Source organism: Nothobranchius furzeri, chromosome 2 (genome assembly GCF_043380555.1).
Source record: "Nothobranchius furzeri strain GRZ-AD chromosome 2, NfurGRZ-RIMD1, whole genome shotgun sequence".
NCBI lineage: Eukaryota > Metazoa > Chordata > Actinopteri > Cyprinodontiformes > Nothobranchiidae > Nothobranchius > Nothobranchius furzeri.
The window spans coordinates 59,021,151-59,026,052 of NC_091742.1; positions in this window are offsets into that span (position 1 = coordinate 59,021,151).

The following is a 4,902-nucleotide window of genomic DNA, read 5'->3' on the forward strand; positions in this document are numbered from 1 at the left end:
ATTACACCAATAATGTAATGTCTATTGATGTATTATTACTTGTTGACTGGTGTTATTGTTGGTGCTGCTTTGCCTGATTCTACTATGTTTTAGAGCAATCAGCATAAATGTTTGTCAATGACAACGTGGAGCATGTGGAGCACAAATTCGTGAAGAAGAAGATCTTTTCTATAGCGCCTCTCAAGATGAAAATCATGAGGTGCTTCACAAAAACAAAAAATGTAAAAATATAAAAAAGAATTTAGAAATTGATTAAAATATATTTAAAATGAACAAAAAATTGTCAATTGTGATTAAAAATGTAAAGAGAGAGAGTGTGAATAGGAAAGAGGGAAATCAGTGTATCCTGAGGAAGGTGGAATAGGTGGGGAGAGCAGAAAAGGAGAGGGTGAAGAAGGTCATACAAAAGCCAGCTTGAACAAGTGAGTCTTCAGCTGCTTTTTAAAGGAGTCCACTGAGTCCACTGATCTCAGGCTCAGGGGGAGAGAGTTCCAGAGTCTGGGGGCCACACAGTGCTGGACTGACCATAGGGCATAGCGGGCAACTGCCCGCTGGGCCGACCCTTTCATCTTTTATGGGCCGGTGTCTGTTTTTTTTTTTTTTTTTCCTGGCCTCTAGTTGTTGCGGACAACTTGCCCGCGCCGCCCCACGCGACGCCTCGTAAAAGTTGGTGGATTGGCCAATTGGTCATAATACACTCTGGGCTGGACCAATAGCCAGAGGTCTGATGCACCCGCCAGTTGTTTGTGAATCTCAGTAAACAGACAGACGAGCTTAACAAAATGGAGAACAAAAAACGGAAAGGAGAAGCGGAGAAAATTCGACTAAAAAAGAAACTGGCCCTTCAGGCTGATGCTGGCACATGTGTTAAAATCTCACAGTTGTTTGGTAGTGAAGGTTCAAGTAAAATCAATTTAGGAAGTGATGGAGCCTCAGCCCAGCGACAGGTTGGAGAAGAAAAGAGGGAGGAGGAGGAGAAACCCGAGCCGGTGTTGTGCCATAAATTGACTCGCTGCCAAAAAATGATTAGCCACCGCGGGATCGCGCACGGTTAGGTAATTGCATTTCTAGACAAAATTCCCCAGGATTTCGCCCTAAAACTCAGCATATCTAGCAATATGGACATTCAGAAAGCAAAGATAACCTCTTCCGGTACTTAAACAGATGTTTATCGCGGATATTAGTGTGGCAGTGTTTGTGGCAGCCTGCGCGGGAGCACGAGGACGTGCTTGTGGAAAGAGGGAGGAAGATGTGGCAGTGTGAGCATCCACAATGTCCCGATAGATTGTGCGCCCTGGCTATTTGACCAAGGAGAAGTCCCTTTGGCTGACTGGTTAAAGCGTATGACTCTCACTCGGGAGTCTGGGGATCGAATTCCGCCCGGGCACTCCTTTCTGCACCTTGCCACATTAGTTTTTCCAGTTCGGAAGTTGTTTTAAGTGTTGCTATTTGTCTTAAACGTTCACAATGAGGATATATTAATCCTTTTTGCAATATTTGCGATTGAAAGATGGTTTGTGCCACAAACTTTGTGGTAAGAACTGGCTTTCTTTATGTTACAGCCTTGATACTAAAAAAATAAATAAACAATGTAAAATGGCACCCTGTATTGAATGTAAACGTTGTATAAATGGAAATAAACAATTCTCCAGCGATTTAATTTTTTCCCCTTCCTTTCTTTAGTCCACTTGACATGGAGCCACAGTTAACTAGTTTGGGTACATTTTTACTTGAAAAAAAGTATTTAAAATGATCAAGCTTTGGCTTTACAATGACACTGTGTAGGTTGCTATTCATTACATTGCTCTATTTAAAAGTAACAAGATAAAAGCACTTCAGCACATAAAATTAAGATTGTCACTTGCCAAATAGACTACACCCTCCCGTTTACCTATAAGAAATGCCTCAAAATATCTTTAAATTCTTTATTGATGATTTAATTGTAGACAACTAAAATGACATTTTACTTGCCAAAAAGTGATTGAATTGCTAAGATTTTCATGGAGGCTAAAATTGACCAAATAAGGGTTTTATGTATTATCTGTTGATGTTACTGTACTCATACTGCCTACTGTGTCATCAAAAACACCCCAAAAATGGCAAAAAAAAAAAAGAAGATAATTTCCCTTGCCAAAAATTGATTACAGTGTCCTGGTCACCTGTAAAGGGTTACATTTACCTAAATATTACTTTATTTATTATCTCTTGATGTTATTAGTGCCATCACAGGATGCCGGTGTCTTTCACATTCATAAACACCTCAAAAATGGCAACAAATGATCATTTCCCTTGCCAAAAATTGATTACAGTGTCCTGGTCACGTGTAAAGGGTTAAATTGACCTAAATATTACCTTATTTATTATCTCTTGATGTTATTAGTGCCATCACAGGATGCTGGGTGTCTTCCACATTCATAAACACAGAGTCCTGGTCACCCATAAAGGCTTAAATTGGCATAAATATTACTTCATTTATTATGATGCTGGGTGTGTTCCACAATCATATTCGAATAAACGTGAAAATACTCTGTCCGAATATCTGTTTCTTGTTATAAATATAACAGCTAGAAGGATTTACAGTTAAAATAGGAGAAACACGTGACTCCCCAGGAAGGGTCGTAACACCACTTGCCTCATGCACATAAGTGAACAAAACAAAGCAGCATGGAGACACTCCGTCTCCAACCACCTCTCAGGCAGCAGCCTGCACTCCCAAGTTCTACACGTCACCAGAACATAACCAACTGCAACACAATAAAAGCAGTGTTATACAAAATGGAAGGCCTGTAGTGTTTATTCTCTTACAGTAACGACTTATCAATTTTTTGGAGGAATTTATTTGAGAATTTTTTGGTTTTTATTAATTGTGCAATAGAAAAGTAATCGCTAGATTAATCATCTAAATAGTCATTAGAATAGTCGACTATTCGATAAAATAATCGTCAGAATAATCATTTAAAAAATAATCAGTTACCCCCAACCCTACTTTTTAGAATACCAGGATAGGAAGGATGGTGTAGGTTTACGTTTATTAGATTGATACATAAATACTACCAATAAGAAAGTGTACGTTGGTGTGTGTCAGAAACAGCATAAGGCTTAATGTCTTTTCCAAAAAAAAACAGGTGATGGGCCGGTCTCCAGTCAAAATGCCTGGGCTGAATTTTTGTCCCAGTCCAGCCCTGGGGCCACAGCAGCAAATGATCTGTCACCTTTGGTCTTTAGCCTGGTGCTGCACAACCAGTAGGTTTTGATCACTGGACCTCAGGGACCTGCTGGGGGTGTAGGGACTGAGAAGATCACCATTGTAAGATGGTGGTTGTCCATGTAAGGCCCTATAGACCAGAACCAGGATCTTGAAATGAACCCTGGAGTTGACTGGCAGCCAGTGAAGCTGGAGGAGAAGCGGGGTGATGTGGGTGTGTTTGGAGGACTTGGTCAGAAGCCGAGCACAGGCATTCTGAACCACCTGTAGACGTTTCAGGGAGGTTCTGCTCAGACACGTGAAAAGAGAGTTACAGTAGTCTAAGCGTGAGGAGATGAAGGTGTGGAGAACTTTCTCAAGTTCAGAGCGGGACAGAATGGGACTCAGCTTAGCAATGTTCCTGAGATGGAAGAAGGAAGAGCGAACAAGAGAACTGACATGAGAATCCAGGGAGAGAGCTGGGTCAAAGGTCACACCAAGATTCCTGACGGAAGGTTTGGTGTGAGAAGCAAGCTGACCAAGAGAGTCTCTGACTTTGGGAACCAGCTTGTCTGGGGCACAGATGAGGATCTCAGTCTTATCTTCATTCAGCTGAAGAAAGCTCCTAGCCATCCAGGTTTTGATAGAGTCTAAGCAGGTGTGTAACAGCTGCAGCTTAGACATCTCATGGGGCTTAAAGTTGATGTACAGTTGGATGTCATCTGCATAAAGATGGTAGGAGATTCCTTTGAAGGAGCTCAGGATGTGCTGAAGAGGAAGTAGGTAGAGGAGGAAGAGCAGAGGCCCCAGCACACAACCTTGCGGGACACCATGGGTTAGAGAGGTGGTGGAGGACCTAAACTTGTAGACGGCCACAGAAAAGGAGCGCTCAGAAAGATAAGAGGAGAACCACTCCAGAGCAGTTCCTGATAGGCCTACCCAGTCTCTCAGCCTCTCCAGTAGCAGGTGATGGTCAACAGTGTCAAAGGCTGCAGTCAGGTCCAGCAGGACCAGAACAGAACAGTCCCCTGCATCACTGTGAGTCAGAGCGGTTTCAGTAGAATGAGCTCTATGAAAACCTGACTTCCTCCGGCCCAGTCACCGCCAGGTCCTGCGCCTCCAGCCCGGCCTGTCCAAGAGGCTCCTCCCCTGGCCCGGCCTGTCCAGTCGTCAGTGCCCGGTCTGACGCCTCCAGTCCAGTCGTCAGCACCTAGTCCGGCAGCGCCAGCCAAGGGGGCGGTCCCGTCTACAGCTGCTCCGCCTCAACTCCAGTAGGCGGCCCCTCCTGCAGCGACTTCGTCTCCAGTCCAGTCGACGCCTCCAGGTCCGGCGCCTCCAGTCCAGAAGTCGGCGCCTAGTTCGGCAGCGCCAGCCAAGGGGGCTGTCCCGTCTACAGCGGCTCTGCCTCCACTCCAGTCGGCGGCTCCTTCTGCAGCGGCTCCGCCTCCACTCCAGTCGGCGGCCCCTCCTGCAGCGACTTCGTCTCCAGTCCAGTCGACGCCTCCAGGTCCGGCGCCTCCAGTCCAGAAGTCGGCGCCACGTCCGGCACCTCCAGCCGAGGCAGCGGCGCCACCTACAGTGGCACCGCCTTTCCAAGAGGCTCCGCCTGCAGCGGATTTGCCTCCAGTTAAGTTGGTGCCCGGCCCGGTGTCTCCACCCAAGTTGTTGGCGCCTCTACTCCGGTCATCTCTACCTGCCAAGACTCCCCCTGCAGCGGC